The sequence below is a fragment of the Tamandua tetradactyla genome, chromosome 7, assembly GCF_023851605.1.
Source record: "Tamandua tetradactyla isolate mTamTet1 chromosome 7, mTamTet1.pri, whole genome shotgun sequence".
In the NCBI taxonomy this organism is placed as follows: domain Eukaryota; kingdom Metazoa; phylum Chordata; class Mammalia; order Pilosa; family Myrmecophagidae; genus Tamandua; species Tamandua tetradactyla.
In genome coordinates, this window is record NC_135333.1 from 80,810,239 (window position 1) to 80,827,645 (window position 17,407).

Below are 17,407 nucleotides of genomic sequence, written 5' to 3' on the forward strand. Positions count from 1 at the left end.
ATTTTACATCTGTATTCATTAGGGGATTGGCCTGTAGTTTTCTTTTCTTATAGTATCTTTATCTGGTTTTGATATTAGAGAGATGTTAGCTTCACAAAATGTGTTAGATAGTGTTCCTTTTTCCTCAGTTTTTTGGAAGAATTTGAGCAGGAATAGTATTAATACTTTTGGGAATGTTTAGTAAAATTCCCCTGTGCAGCCATCTGGCTCTGGGCTTTTCTTTGTTGGAAGGTTTCTGATGACTGATCAAATCTCTTTACTTGTGACTGGTTTGTTGCAGTTTTCTATTTCTCCTTGAGTCAGCATAGGTTTTTTATGTGTTTCTAGGAAATTGTCCATTTCATTGGTTTGTTGTCCATTGTCCATTGCCTAATTGGTTGGTGAATAGTTGTTTATAGTATCTTCTTATGATTTTTTAAAGTTCTTCAGTATCCATTGTAATGACCCCTGTTTTTCTGTTCATTTTATTGATTTTTTCTCAAAGAACCAACTTTTGGTTCTCTCTATTGTTTTTCTGTTGTCCAGTTCATTTATGTTGGCTTTAATCTTTGCTATTTCTCTACTTCTACTTGCTTTGCCAACCCATTCCCTACAAGGTGATCAAAATGCTCTGTCTAAAATGAAACTCTCTTCAAGACTTATAATCCTCTAGTCTCGCTACAGTCTTCAGAAACAAAAGTAACAAGGAGTTCTATAATTTAAAGCCCTTTGTGATCTGGCTCCTATTTGTCTTTCCATCTGTCACTACCCTTACCTTATTCAAGTCACACCACCAATATCATCACTGCCCTCATAATCATCACTAATATTCAGCCATATATTAGTTCAAAGCCTATTGAAATCCATACAATTCTTTTACCAACATGATTTTGCATATGACCTTCCATTGTGCCTTGTTAATTTCCACTCATATTTCAAGTCCCATCTTGGATATTCCTTTCTCCAGAAGCCCTTACAAGATTACTGTTGGGATCCATCCTATTTCCAGAGTATGTAGTACTGCATCTTCCATCAAAATCGCATGTGAATACACCTACCTACTCCAGTGGATTTTAAGCTTCTTGAAGGCTTAAACTGTGTTGCTCAACAAGTTTTATGATGTTATTCTTTCATCATGGTATGCATATGTTAGTGAATACTTTATGATGGGCCATAATTAAGTGAAACTATGAAACACCTTTGAATGACATAGTTTGTTAATTAGTACATAACATAAATATATTTCCTTGTTACACAAACTTGGTCATTTTTATGAAGTAAGTGAGAAATTTATACCTGCCAAAAATAAGTGAGAATTTATTTCAGATCAGAGTGTCTGTGCCTGTAGATTCTTGGGATAAAATCTCAGTTGAAGGGAGTTCTTGAGAGGAAAATGTTGAGAAGCACTTCCTTATCCTTTTTCTGTTTTTCATATTTCTGGACTATTCCAGAGACTTTTAGCTACCATTTTCACTCTCACGATATCATTTTGGCCATCTACTTCATTGTCAACCAATTTTTTTCTTCTTAACTTCTCATATTCTAAATAGTGCATGTTCTTTTCATGTTCTTATTTTTATTATTCTCTTAAGAGTCATGGGTAAGGGTAATAGAGTCTTCAGACAGTAGTGAAACATTAATTCTATAAAATATCTGAATGAGTCCTTAAATAAATTCTGTTAATGGAATACCATTCTACTTGTTTACATAATCTAATGAGGAGCCCTTTGAAATTTAAGGGTTTAAGGACTCCGTGCTCCCCTGGAACATATATAGAGAATAGATCACTGAGAAAAAAAGTGATTTAGTAAAAGTCACAAATTTCAAGAATTTTTGATGAATAAGTTAATTTGAGTCCTCTGACTCTTAAAGGTGTGTCAATTGATTGGGAAGATTATTCAAGCAAACAGAAATAAAGGACATCCTATCATATATTATATAAGACATATGTAAACTTATAAAATTGAATACTTGCATACAAGTACAAAGTTACCTATTAAATCTATCATCATCAAATAGGTGAGATAATCAAATCAGTTGGATTTGTAAGGTCAGTTAATCAAATCAATTGGATTTTTTAAGGTCAGTTTCCCTCAAATTAGAGATCTCATCCAGTAACCAGTTATCAGGGATTGAATCATACCTCCCACAGAAGGCATAGTCAGGTTCTAGCTGCTGGTTCTGTCAGTGTGAACTCACTTTTACTGTTTATATAACTATGGATATAATTACAGCAAATAGATTAGAGCAGATTTGTAAATGCAAAGTTAAAAATAATGATTGGAATAAAGTAATTTAGATAACCATCTATAGAGGTTTAAATTAAAAAAATGTTTCTAGAAGGAAATTTGTGGATGAAGAGACCTTTAGCAATGAAATAGAAAATTAAAAATGTCTAATGTGTTTAGATATATTTTCTATTTTGTTTTACTTTTAACTAGAAATTGCTTGGACTATTAAATTGGTAGTTTCCAATGCTTGTAAGAACATCAGAAATTTCTCATGTGGGGAAGTTTAATATTTCCACTCTTAACAGGGATTTTGCAAATGCTTTTTTTATTTTCTGCCCTGATAACTTTGGTATGTATCAGGGCATCAAACAAACCTGTAAAAACTAATGAGATCCCACCCCCTATTCAAGTTTCCATGTAATTATGGAGCTCAAATAAACTAATCATATAAGTTAAATTAGATAATGTGCTACAGAAAATATGAATTTTGCACCAAATAAACATCATTTCCTTTGGTCTCACAAAGAAGTTGAAGTTTTAAAGCATCCTTTACCCTTTAATGTGATTTACATTAGTCCTAGCTAGATTGGCTTCATTCATATTTCTAATTGAAGTCTGGTATATTTTTCAGCTTTTTAAGCAGTTGCTTTATGGAGAAATACTGACTCTGAGAGCTGTAGAATTCTTTCTCTGAGTCTCAGATGTCACACAGATATCTGAAGTTCCAGGGGATACCAGGTTATACACAAAGAGCACAGCATCTCAGAATTTAGAAATAACTGTTACCACTTAGAAATAGATGTGACTGCTGTAAGAGTTTGTACTCTAGGAATCTTTACACTAAATCTTCCCCTGCAAACTTATGCTCATTTTAAAAAATATATTTTTTATTGAGAAATCTTCATGTACATACAGTTCATACATAGTATAAAATCAGTGGTGCACAATATCATCATATAGTTGTGCATTCATCATCATGAACAATTTTTAGAATGTTTGCACCACTCCAGGAAAAAAAAAAGAGAAAATAAAAAATTCATACATCCTGTGCTGGTTTGAATTTATGGTGGACCCCAGAAAAGCCAAGACCTTTAATCCTCATTTAGTATTGCTGGATGGGAGCTTTTTGATTATTCCCATGGAGATGTGACCCACCCAGTTGTGGATGGAAACATTTCATTACGGTTTCAATACAGATGTGCCTCCACCCATTCAAGGTGGGGCTGCTTACTAGAGCCCTCTAAAAGGGATCCATTTTGGAGAAAGCTTTAGAGCCACAAGAACCTACACAGCCAGAGACATTTGGAGATGCAGAAGGAAAACACTCCTAGGGAGCTTCATGAAACAAGAATCCTGGAGTGAAAGCTAGGAGACATCACCATGTTTGCCATGTGCCTTTCCAGATGGGAGAGAAACCTGAATGTCTTCGACCTTCTTGAACTGATGTATCTTTTCTTGGATGCCTTAGATTGGCATTTTCTTAGCCTTGCCTTAACTTGAACTTCTTCACAGCCTTAGAACTGTAAAATTGCAACTTAATAAATTCCCCCCTTTTAGAAGCCATTCAGTTAGAGCCATTCCTCTATATCATATTCCAGCAGCTTTCAAACTAGAATACATCCCATACCCTTTAACTTTCCTTCTCCTTGGCCACTAGTATTTCAATCTACCAAATGTTTTACACTTCATCTGCTCCTGTAATTTATTTATTTTTTATCCTTATTTGTCTACTCATCTGTCCATACCCTGGATAAAAAGAGCACCGCACACAAGATTTTAACTTGTGTTCTCAGCTTTAACTATTCAAGTTTGTTTATTAATGTTGGTTATTATTACTAAAGACCATACTGTATTTTTTCTTTTGTTTATGGCTAATTTCATGCAAAATGATGTCCTCATGTTTCTTCCATATTGCTGCATGCATCATGTTCCCTCTACTATTTCTTGTAGAGTAGGTCTCTTGTTCATGAATTAACTCAACATATTTGAAAATATTTTAAACCCTCCCTGATTTTTGAAGGACAGTTTTGCAGGATTAAGAATTCCTGATTGGCAGTTTTTCTCTTTCAGTAACTTAAACATATCATACCACTGCCTTCTCACCTCCATGGTTTCTACTGAGAAATCCACATGAAGTCTTATTCAGCTTCCCTTATATGTGATGGATTGCTTTTCTCTTGATGCTTTCAGAATTATCTCTTTGTCTTTGACATTTGACATCTGATTTGTCTTGGAATAAGACTATTCCGATCTACTGTGTTTGGGGTATGTTGTAAATCTTTGAGCTGTAATTTTATGTCTTTCATAAGAGATGGGGAATTTTGTCATTATTTTCTCCATATTCCTTCTGCCCCTTTTCCATTGTCTTCTCTTTCTGAGATACTTATCACACATATTTTTGCATGCTTCATATTATCATTCATTTCCCTGAGGCCCTGCTCATACTTTTCCTTTTCCTTTCCTTTCCCTATCTGTTCTTTTGTGTGTGAGATTTCAGATGTCCTGCTCTCTAGTTCACTAATCCTTTCTTCTGCCTCTTGAAATCTGCTGTTGTGCATCTCCATTATGTTTTTCATCTCTTCTATTGTGCCTTTCATTCCCATAAGTCCTGCCATTTGTTTTATCAAGCTTTTGAATTCTTCTTTATGGTTGCTCAATGTCTTCTTTATGTCTTTCATCTCTTTTGTGTATCTTCCTTCAACTTATTGATTTGACTTTTTTATTTGATTTAGCAAGTTAGTTTGAATACTTTTAGTTGTTTCAACCCCTGTATCTCATTTGAAGTATTAATTTGTTCTTTAGACTGGCCATATTTGCTTATCCTAGTTTGACTCATAATTTTTTGCTGGTGCCTAGGCATTTGGCTTCCTTGATTAGTTTATTCTGAAGGTCGTTTTCACTCTTTTACCTAGGATTTTCTTTTTGGTTTCTTTTGTTCTCTATTTATTCTTTGGATTTCAGTTCAGCTTATTCTAGACCTCTAGTATGGCTTCTGTTTAACTGATCAGAATTTTTCAGCTCTTGTTTTTCTTGTTCTTGACCTGCCTATATGACAACTTTTCTTTTTGAGGAAGGTCTCCTTAGATATGATTAACCCCAATCAGATTTTCCCAGACCAGACAGTCCCAGGTCTCAGGAGGAGGGTATGATCAATATCAAGTTTTTCATAATAATCAGACCCAGTAGGTTGTCAGACTTTCCTTGAAGTCTATAGACTCTGTGTTTTTCCTATCTTGCCCAGCCTATGGTGCTTGTCACCCTGCAACTCCCCACCAGCATTAAGTGGAACAGAGGCTTTAATTCTCAGAAGGCCCTGTCTCTGCTAGGGGCATGGTTGAGACAGAAACTGAGGCCGAAGGAAAGCTTAAGCTGTTTCTGTTTTCCAGCTACTAGGGTCTGAATTCTCTGAATGAGGGATGCTATCTGAGCTGGGGAAAAATAGCCCTTTAGAGAATTATCTCCTTTCCTTGACTAGTTACTTTGTTTCTCAGAACTACTTAACTTCATCCTTGCCTGGTTCAGTGCTGACAATTGAAAATGCCTGAGAATTTCTCTAATGAATTACTTAGACTAGTTAAAAAAAAATAAAAAAGAAAAGAAAAAGAAATCCCTTTCCAGAGCCAGTCCCCAGCCTCCAAGTTTCACCAGTCAAGAGTCAGAGTTGGCTCTTAGCTCGCTGCATCCCTTTTCTTGGGGCACAGCCCTTTCACAATATTCTGAGCTCGGCTGACTCCAAAACCTCTTTTTTTTTTTTTTTTTTTTTTTGTCAGCCACACCTCCTCTCTGCTAGGAGAAATCTCAGGGTTCATTTCCTGCTGCTCTAGGCTTATCTGTGCTCAGAGTTTGTATTCACCCATCCATATTTTGATTTATAATTAAATCATAATTAAAGCTTGGTTGAGCTACCTTCCCTTGTTCTCAGTGCTGACTGCTTCTTTTTCCTTTGGCTAGGTATCTCCAACACAGCCTGCAATGCCATTTGGGGATACAGTCCAGTCTACAGTGTCTGGGAACTTCATTTACAGTTCTGCACTGTGATCTTGGTCCTTCCACCTGTTCCAGACTGGTGTATAATGTGTGTCCTGCCATGGATGTTCCTCCAAACAGTTGTTCCAGACAGTTCCTGACTATTTACTAGCTACTCTAGAGGACTAACTAAATTCTACACCTTCCTATTCTGCTATCTTGCCCCATGTTTCACATTTTTTAAAGTCTACATGTAATTACATAATCCAGATCCCCTACATGACTTTTTATATTTTATGTTTCTCTTGCATTTTGGGAATTTTGTCTTGTTTCCTCATATTACTGCTTCTTTTTTGGATTCTTGACATTTTATATAAAAACTGTGCAGATAATGATAAAGATGATGTCATCTTATGTCAGATAAGATTTTATTTGATTTTTGCAGGAAATTAGAGGCATTAGCAATCCAGGATTGCATTAATCCAACCAGAAATTTAGATGAACTGAGGACTGCTTATTTTGGGTTCAGTTTGACTTCTTGGAAGTAATCAATTGGTTTCCCAACAGAATCCATGAGCAATTTACCAGGAACCTCCTTTCTTCATAAGCCCCGTATTCTAATTCTGGTACTGATTGCCCTATGAGACTTTATAAAATTTTTCAGTTTTTCAACCATCTCTTTTCTAATTAGTAGACAGCTCTATGGGAGTAGTGACCATGAGTGTCTGGGTTATTATTAGTTTATGTGCTACCCTTCCTTTGAAATTAAGACATATATTTTTTCATTAGCCTTTAGTCCTTTGTTTTATATTATTTTGTTTCTCAGATTTTTATCAAACCTCTCTAGAGTTGGTTTATTACTTGACTTGCAATTATCAGAATTGAATTACTCTATGATAAAAGAGATTTGTGTTATTTAATGAAAATATCAGCATAAAGCAGATGTTCAGGTTGCAGGGGAGAACATCTTCTGTGGTTAGGATAGCAAGGAAGACTTGGAAAGAATAATTATTTTGGACATCTGCTGTGAAGTGCTCTGTAGGTGTGCGTGAAGTTGTGCACCCCACAAAAGCATCTTTTTAATCTTAACTCATTCTGTGGGTATGAAATCATTTTGAATAGGACCTGTTTATGAAGTCAGTTCATTTAAGGTATGGTCCTATTGAACATGATAGGTCTTAATCCTGTTACTGGAGGTCTTATAGAGAAGGCCACAGGAAGCAGCCAGAAGCTGCTTGCTAGAAGAAAACCCAAAGGAGAAAATTGTTGCCATGTGTATTTTCATGTGACAAAAAAATAATAATAATAAACAACAAAGATAGCTGGCAGTCAGCCCCATGTGGTCACCATCTTCAGCGCAGAAGCATTGCCCTGCTAAGTCTTGATTATGGACTTGCTCTAGCTTCAAAACCATGAGCCAATAAACTCCCTGTGCTGGTTTGAAAGGAAGTATGCCCCCTAAGAAAAGCCATGTTTTAATATGGATCCCATTTCTTAAAGGTAGAATAGTCTCTATTCAATGCTGTGTATTTGGGACTGTGATGGGATCATCTCCCTGGTTGATGAGATTTAGTTAAGAACGGTTGTTAAACTGGATTAGGGGATGACATGTCTCCACCCATCTGAGTGGGTCTTGATTAGTTTCTGAAGTCCTATAAAAGAGGAAACATTTTGGAGAATGAGAGACTCGGAGAGGGCAGAGAATGCTGCAACACTACAAAGCAGAGAGTCCACCAGCCAGCGACCTTTGGAGATGAAGAAGGGAAATGCCTCCCGGGGAGCTTCATGAAACCAGAAGCCAGGAGAGTAAGCTAGCAGATGACACCGTGTCTGCCATGTGCCCTTCCAGCTGAGAGAGAAACCCTGACTGTGTTCGCCATGTGCCTTTCCAGATGAGAGAGAAACCCTGAACTTCATCGGCCTTCTTGAACCAAGGTATCTTTCCCTAGATGCCTTTGATTGGACATTTCTTTAGACTTGTTTTAATCGGGACATTTTCTCGGCCTTAGATCTGTAAACTAGCAACTCATTAAATTTCCCCTTTTAAAAGCCATTCCGTTTCTGGTATATTGCATTCCGGCAGCTAGCAAACTAGAACACTCCCATTGTTTGAGCCAATCCATTGAGTGGTATTTGTTTTAGCAGCGGGAAGCTAAAATATAGGTACTGATGAAAAGCTAGTTAGAAATTGTCTGGAAAACTGCATGAAATTGTGTATCGTATTAATTTAAAGTGAACCAGATTTTCACATACCTGATATTGATCGATTAATTTTCTTTCACTAAGAAGCAGACATGATGTGGTTTCCTTAGTTCAATTTAGTCAGACATTCATCACTGAATTTCTAATACATATTATCACCAAACATTCTTTGGGATATTCAAAGATGAAAAAGATTCATTCATAGTTCTGCAGGAAATAATGTTGTGCAAGTGTAGTTGTTGAAACAAATTGAAAGCATATCAAAATTGAAGTAAATTCAGGGGTTGAAAGCAGATTCCACTTAACTATAGTTTGAATGCTCAGTTCAACTTATTGGCTTGTTTAACTGCAAGCTGCCAATACAACAATATGTGATAACCAGGTCAAAGGAACACAATATATTTAAAAGTGAGGATACCAATTTCTCAAAAGCCCATCTGCCCGAGGGCTGCAAAAATGCAAATACATCCTTAAGGGGAGGTCTCAGGAATTGGTCATCAGTGGAGGTTCTAAAGCCAATACTGGGAGGCTCTGGTCTGAGTGCAGCAGTAGGAGCAACAGTGAACTTCTTCACAACAAAATACAGGCATTGAAGCCAAGAGTCAGAGTGACTGGGTGTCAATCTTCCTCAAGCTGATGCTCACCAAAGTGGCATTTGCTCTGGGTTCTGGCTAGCATCAAACCATTCTGTGTCATAGGCTCACACAAATATCTGATTATCACTTTACAATAACATGTTTTCTCAAGAAGTTTATATTCTAATAGTGGTAACATGTTTTTAAAGCTTTTTGTGATTCAAGATCATTAATGTCATTTCAATATACAACAATTCACAATCCAGAGTGTGTATTTTGTTCTTATGTGTGTATCAACATGCATGTAGATACTGGATGGGAAAGACAACTGAAAACTGTATTTAGCTTTAATAATACCAGGTATATTGGGATAATTGTTATAGAGAATACAATGGGTTTATGGAAAAAAGAACTAAATTATTACTGAAGAAATATCATGGAAATTCTCCAGAGAAATACAACCTTTGCTGGTCCAAGCAAGTTGGAGAGGTATGACAGATATTGGGGATACGAAGTACATACCAGACTTCTGAGAACAGCTTGAGAAAATGCCTTCTTTTTTTTTTTTTTTTTTTTTTTTTAAGGAAAGGCAGAGAGAAGGAAGGAAGGAAGGAAGAAAGGGAAACATTTTTTAAACATTTTCTTGTTTTTATTGTATTCTGTTTCTCCGTTTTTGTTACATGGGCTGGGGCCGGGAATCGAACCGAGGTCCTCCGGCATAGCAGGCAAGCACTTTGCCCGCTGAGCCACCGCGGCCCACCCAGAAAATGCCTTCTTGTGTTAGTAAAATGTTGAATGGTATCTGTTCTGGTTTGCTAGCTGCTGGACTGCAATATACCAGAAACGGAATGGCTTTTAAAAGGGGAATTTAATTAGTTGCTAGTTTACAGATCTAAGGCCGAGAAAATGTCCCAATTAAAACAAGTCTATAGAAATGTCCAATCAAAGGCATCCGGGGAAAGATACCTTGGTTCAAGAAGGCCGATGAAGTTCAGGGTTTCTCTCTCATCTGGAAAGGCACATGGCGAACGCAGTCAGGGCTCCTCTCTCGGCTGGACAGGCACGTGGCGAATACGGTATCATCTGCTAGCTTTGTCTCCTGGCTTCCTGTTTCATGAAGCTCCCCGGGAGGTGTTTTCCTTCTTCATCTCCAAAGGTCGCTGGCTGGTGGACTCTCTGCTTCGTGGTGCTGCAGCATTCTCTGCTCTCTCTGAGTCTCTCATTCTCCAAAATGTTTCCTCTTTTATAGGACTTCAGAAACTAATCAAGACCCACTCAGATGGGTGGAGACATGTCATCCCCTAATCCAATTTAACAACCGTTCTTAACTAAATCTCATCAACCAGGGAGATGATCCCATCACAGTCCCAAATACACAGCATTGAATAGAGACTATACTACCTTTAAGAAATGGGATTTATATTAAAACATGACTTTTCTTAGGGGGCATACTTCCTTTCAAACCAGCACAGTATCCCTTCAGCTGCCAGAGTGATTTGAACAGTGAATAAAAAAGTATTTCCCTCTTGGGGGAATGGTGAGAAAGGGGGAAAGCTCAACTTCCCCAAGTGGAGAATTCTTGATATTCTTACAAGCGGTGGGGACAAACAAAGCAATAGGCGGAGCCCACAATCTGGGGGTTTGTCCATATGAAACTTAACCCCACAAAGGATAGGTTAAGTCTACTTAAAATTAAGCCTAAGAGTCACCCTAGAGAACCTCTTTTGTTGCTCAGATGTGGCCTCTCTCTCTCAGCCAACACGACAAGCAGACTCACTGTCCTCCCCCTGTCCACGTGGGACATGACTCCCAGGGGTGTGGACTTTCCTGGAAACGTGGGACAGAAATCCTAGAATGAATTGTGACTCAGCATCCACAGATTGGGAAAACCCTCTCAACCAAAAGGGGGAAGAGTGAAATGAGACAAAATAAAGTGTCAATGGCTGAGAAATTCCAGTCAAGAGGTTATCCTGGAGGTTATACCCTACTCATTATATAGGTATCACCGTTTTAGTTAAGGTGTAATGGAGAGGCTGGAAGGAATTGCCTGAAAACGGAGCTGTGTTCCAGTAGCCATGTTTCTTGAAGATGATTGTATAATGATATAGCTTTTGCAATGTGACTGTGTGATTGTGAAAAAAAAATGTTGAATGGTAACAATTGGAGTAAATCTTAAACAAAGAGCATTGCAGTATGGTAGTAAGGTCATATTAAAAAGACTGACCAGAGAATTCTAGCTAATTAAAGATTAAATTATAATGACATGCAGAATCTTATTTACCATAAATTCCTATAGAAAAAATTCACAATAAACATTAGCATTAAAAGAGAGAGACTACATTACACCGAGGGCTCTTGGTGTTTTCTTACTGAGGAGAAAGGGAAGATCATAGGGCATCACCAGTCCTTAGCCACTTTTAGACTGGCCTAGTGCAGCTGACGATTTGGTGAGCAAATATTAAAGACAGAATTGTGAGGCAAAAAAGCTTATATTAAAAAAGAGACCATGCCCAACCCTTCATCTGTGTTTAAGTTGCTTTAAATACTTTTAGACACTTCTGCTAACTACCTCCTTCATATTTCTATTGCTTGATATATAGTTAGCTCTTTGGGATATTATCTTTTGGCTTCTTCTCCTGTAGATGAAATTAACCTCTCTTACAATACATACCCCACTTTTACATTCAATCAATATAAATTTATCTGAATTTTAATGAGTGTTTACCCTATTAAGATAATTGTGAATTGTCAAGAACTTTATTGTAAAAGTTAAATATGTGGACTTAGAATCTGTTTAATTTTTAACTTGCTTACATTTCTAATAAACCTATCCCTAAATTCAGCCCAATCATATCCAGCATATACTTTTCAAATCTGTTTCCCCCAAATATTAAAACTCATCAGATATTGATTCTTTTTTTCCTTGTCTTCTAATTTCCAACTATTCTCAAGACCTGCTGCACATCTATTAGCCTGAGATTTCCCTTTATTTCTCTCTTGTGTTAGATATCTGTTTCCTGGGTTTCTTATCTTTCTTTTTCTTTATTTCCTTATATATAGTACCCACTTAGTAGTTGCCTAAGGAGAGGAAGGGTGTATATCTGAAACTTCAATGTATACAGATTTATTCTAATTGCACACTTGAGTAATCAGTTATCTGAGTCTAGCATTCCAGATTGATACTCAGAATTTTGAAGAATTATTCCATTGTCTTCTAGCATGTTTTTTTTTTAAATGCCATCATTTGTTCCTTTTACATATATTACTTGCTTTTTCTGCTTTAGGTTTTTACCATATCCACTTTAATCTTTAAAGTCCTAAATATTCATGATTTTCTATGTTAATACAGATATTTTTCTCATTCAGTTGGCTGGCTATTGAGAGGGTACCTTTAAGCTAAATTCTCATGTTTTAAGGATTTTCTTCCTCTTTTATTTACTTGTTAACATTTTTTTCTTTTACCTTTTTCTGTTATTTTCCTCTGGAAGCTTTAAAATCAGAAATTGATCTTCTAATTTTGTTTTATTTCTTTCTTTCTTCCCCCACCTTCCTCAGTCCTTTCCCCACCCCCTACCCCAGCCCCGCTTTCTACTTTTTTGGAGTTAGCCTTGATATCCTCCTTTCAGACTTCTATGAATGTTTCATTTCTGTTCTTCATTTTTATTTCTGAAAGTTTTTTTGTTGTTTCATTCTCATTTCTTATAAATATTATCCTTTTTTGTTTAATGGATGAAAGGTTTTGTGTTATTTCTGAGAAAGTATCAGAGAAAATTTTTCTTTGAAGTTTTCTTTTGTTTTACCTATGTCTCTTCAGAATCAATTTTTTTCCATTTGTTTATACTGTTATTTCTCTTTTTTGCTGTTGGCTGATTCGTGAATTCCCTAGTGATCCTTGCTTGCAGGAGTACATATAAGCCTTGGACAAGTTCCCTCATTAGCTTAATTTTAGAATCTGCAAATAGAGGGTGTATGTTCATGGGGCCACTCCGTCATGGCTGGTTGCAGAGATTTTTTTCTTTAGGATGAGTCTGGTTCTTCAGAGAAGGGTTTTTCCAATTGCTCCCGGTTTAGGAGGAATAGGAAGGAGTTGAGCAAGCACTCAGCTGCCTCTTCTCTGAGAACAGAGATGTGAATAGGGGGCAAGGGGATTAATAATTTCTCATGTTAACTTTCACCTTATCTGAGTACTTGGCATCTAAGAGTCCAACAATATTCACTATCCAATTTCTCCAAAGGAAAAAGAAAATAGTTTCTCTTTGAATGAGGGAAAGGAAGAAGAAGAGGGGAGGAGGTAGTATGACTCTGTTGTATAGGACAAAAGGCATGCTGACCCATATCTGATGCACGTTTATAAGTTTTACTCTAATCTTCTCCTTAGAGTTCTAAATCCCTTCAATCCCCCTACTAACCCATGAGTGACAGTCTACTGTTTTAATTATCTCCTCACTGTTTGGACCACATGCTTCTCAAATCAATTTCAGAAATAAATGTTCTGAATGCCTTCTTCAGACATGTTATTATACAAAACATCGTTTACTTCCTCATTGGTATTTCTTAGCTTTTAAATTGTCATTTTCTCATTGCAAAAATCTATGAAGACAAACGCCACTTGTGATTGACGATAATGACTGCTTTCAGTGCTGCCTAAATAGGACTGTAAGGCTAATTCCAGCATAGAAGAAACAAATTCTGAGGCTGATTAGTCAGCCTTGCAGTGGGCAACAGAATGGGGCATTTGGAGCTAATGCTGTGTGCTTGCTGACACTGATGAGGTTTACTTCTACTGCAGACCATAAACTCATCTCAATTTCACTTTTCCCTTTCTCTATTTTTTACCCCCACCCATTTCTGAAGCTGACTCATTTGTCTAACCAACAAACTTCCTTTATCACAAAGTGTAAAGACATGATGTTACCAAAAGCACTACTTAATTTTTCACCATCGTCAATGAATATATACTCATTGGAGGCAAAAAAGATAAGCTATTAGTTATTACTTCTCACTAGCCAATACCTATGACAAAGCTTTGCACATAGTAGTTGTAAAATAAATATTTGTGGTTTGTGTAGTGCCATTCACTTGCTATATGTAACTTTGTGTACATGTCTTTGAGTACATGTCTGTGTGATTGGGAGCTGGTGGTGGTAGGTTCTATAACTTCACTAGGCCCTAATCAATAAATTATTATGCTGAAAAGTCTAACATAATTGATAATGGTTTTTGGCATTTACCTTTTGCACTATAACTTCCTTGGGGGGGGTGAAAGCAATTGTATCTCTTCCTATCTAGCAAATTATGTAATAAAAGTACTGCACTGTAAACTTGTAATAAATAGTATTAATGTTGATGAATTAGCCTGATGAAATATTCCCTAAATAACATCCTATAAGACTATGAAAGATGACTTGTACTGAAGCCAGAAATAAAGGCTGCTAGTAAACTAATCCCTCCCACATTTTTTTTTTCATCTTGGGATAAAGTGAGTTTATATTTGCCAGAGGTCTACTTAGCCATTTGCCAGTTTCTATACATTTATTTGCTTTAAATCCATGTTCATTATGCCAAATTTATAGCATTCCTACCAAAAAGTTGTTGGACATAGGATTGATATTAAGAATGCTAAAAAAATTCCCAGTTCATTGCTTCATTACAGCGCATAGAACTATGTACATATTTAAACTAAAAATGACCGTATTCCCTCATCCCCCCAGCTCTATTCTGTTTCACTTTCTGACTTTCAAATCACTCATAATAAATCATATTTTATTCACCCATTCAAGCAAAGAAACCTCTAATCATGCTCATTCTTTGTTTCTCCTTGACTACGATAATCATTAGTCATGTACCAAAATACTCAATTTGACTTCCTACATCCTTTGAATTCTTTCTCTTCAACCCCACTGTCACAAACTTTGTTCAGGGTATTATGATTTTTAGGTGAAAATGGCCACAACCTTTCAACTGCTCTTTCTGGTTCCTTCCTTTTCTTCAAATGATTGTTAACACAGCATCAAATTTACCTTTCAAAAATCTAGCTGTAATAGTGTCACACTCCTATTGCAAAACTTCTGTCAGATGACCACTGCCTGCAACATAAACAAGAAATTCTTTCATAATCTGATCCTAATCCATTTTATTCACCACCCCCACTCCCACTGCTTTCTTCTCTTTCCCCCAAAATGTATATTCCTGCCATACTGAACATTTCAGCACTTGTCTCTTTTATACTTCTGTTGCTTAGCACATGGTCTTCTCTTTCCCTGGAATGTCTTCCTTTGTATTCACTGTGGAAAATCATCTGTTGATCCCTCAGAATTTCAAACTGGTAGCTGTTGAGCAGATACCATCTGCAAATGTTACTTGTTGAGAACAAGCACAGCATTAAAATAAATTACATTTTAATGACTTTAGACATGCTCTTACTTTCTGATGTCCTCAGTTCCCGCTGTTTCCAAATATCTTACTCTGTCCTGGTTCAAACATATTTATATATTCCTGGCCCATTTCTATATGCTTCCACTTCATGTATCATACAGTGGCCATTTATACTGTTTTAGAAAATTGTCTGACATCCCATCAGGTTGGTGAATGCTAGAAATAATGGCAGTAACAATGATAATAGTATTATTTTTAAATCTTTGTCCTCAAATATCTCTTCTTACTGAATAATTTTCTGATTTAGGTTGTTCAACTGTGCCGGTTTGTCTAGAACTATCCCAGTTTTAGCATTGAAAGTCTAGTATCCAGAGAAATCCCTCAGTTCCAGGCAAACAAAGACAATTATTCATTTTTCCCTCAGATTGCTTCATACCTACGCATGCTTCTTTTCACAGAACATCACACATTCTTTGTGTGTGTGTATAACATCATTTTGTTTCCCAAGCTCCAAGTACTTAGTGATTTTTTTTTTTTTTTTTTTGGTGCCCTCTATTCCCAAAGCTGTACCCTACGTTTAGGGAAAATATAACTAAATAAACTCTAAAGAAGAATTAGAATACCAAATTATGAGCTGCCGTCCTGGAAAAATACATATTTGTTGAATGAATATTTACTTTTATTGGGATGACTTTGGCAGATAACCTTTTGATAGAATGGAGGAAGTAGAAAATCGGTCTGGCATGTGCCCCTGCTGTTAATGTGTATGAGTAAAACTGAATGAACCTATGACTGGGGTAGCTCTTGCCTAGACTTTAGACTCTGCATCCTAATGCAACTCTTCCTGGAAATTGGAGCCATACATAAATTTGTCTTTCTTCCTCTGTATTATACATATAATTTTGCTTTTACTCTGAAGGAATGGTTCATCTTAACTCTTCAAATAATCTATCCAAATTGTTGAAATGCTTTGCCATTGCTGGTGACATAAGCTAATTGCTTATTTGGTTCATAGGATCACGTGGAGAAAACAATCATATATTTATAATTCATGTATGTTGGCAATATATTTTAGTAAATATTGTAAAAGAATAAACTGCTTTTAATATTTTCTAATGTTAATGAAATACAATTTTACTGAAGCTAAGAGTCAGAGAGCAATTTTCTTTTTCTGACAAAATTATTCCAAAGGAGGGACACATTTCTCTCAAGGCTTAAGTCGTGCCTCCTCCTTCTGAAGGCAGGAAAATATAGCAATCAGCACATTGGGTTCTGGTAATTGACCATCTTAGCCACGAATTTGAATTCTAAGATTTACTAGCTATGTAACCTTAGAACATGTCTATCATTTCTGAGGTTCAGTTGTGAAATAGAAACAATAATATCTACCTATCTAGATTTCTGTAAATTAAATAAGATACTACTAATTAGTCATTTTGTAACAAAAGTATCATGTAGCACATCCTTGAAAAATTCCAGTAGCTATTTTTATTTGAATTTGTATTGCCAATGGCTGTATAAATGTATAAATTCTAAAAGTCACAAAATTTTCACATTTGTTTCCTTAAATCTGCTTCGAATATCCAAATAATTGCATTTATTACTTACATATTTCCAGATCTAAACACGCAGCCAGTTCAAATCCTGACTCAACTGAATACTCAGTTGTTTCAAATTTCAAATGGATTAGAATGAATAATAATAATAATATGGTGGTAGTGATAACTTAATCTGTACCATTTTACAGATCAGAAGGCATTTTTATACGTGTTGAGTCTTTAGAACACCGATAATTAACACCCTCACTTTCTTTCCCACATTTCCTACTGATTGAAAGATGTACACAAATGAGATAGATGAAGACCAAGATTCAGCTTTCTTAGTGTTAGAAATGGGACTGCTGGACAGAGCTTCTTTGTACAGCCACAATGTGGTTCCTAACATTTCACCCCAGGATTAACCTACTCTCCCAAACTGCAAGGCTCATTCTCACCGAGACAAAGCCAGCCTCAGTATGCTTATCATATGACAAGAAAAGCAGATCACTTTGCTCTCTGGGGTCAGTCAGATTGTGAATGG

General features: G+C 36.4%; 1 long non-coding RNA gene across 2 annotated transcripts in view; it reads right to left on the minus strand.

Annotated features, from left to right (window-relative positions):
- The window catches only part of LOC143691565 (uncharacterized), a 77,739-nt gene that overhangs the window by 21,840 nt on the left and 38,492 nt on the right, over positions 1–17,407 (minus strand). For both annotated transcript variants that reach the window (XR_013179579.1, XR_013179580.1), the window contains exon 4: positions 14,974–15,039. This is a non-coding gene — a long non-coding RNA (uncharacterized LOC143691565). The remainder of the gene's footprint in view (positions 1–14,973; positions 15,040–17,407) is intronic.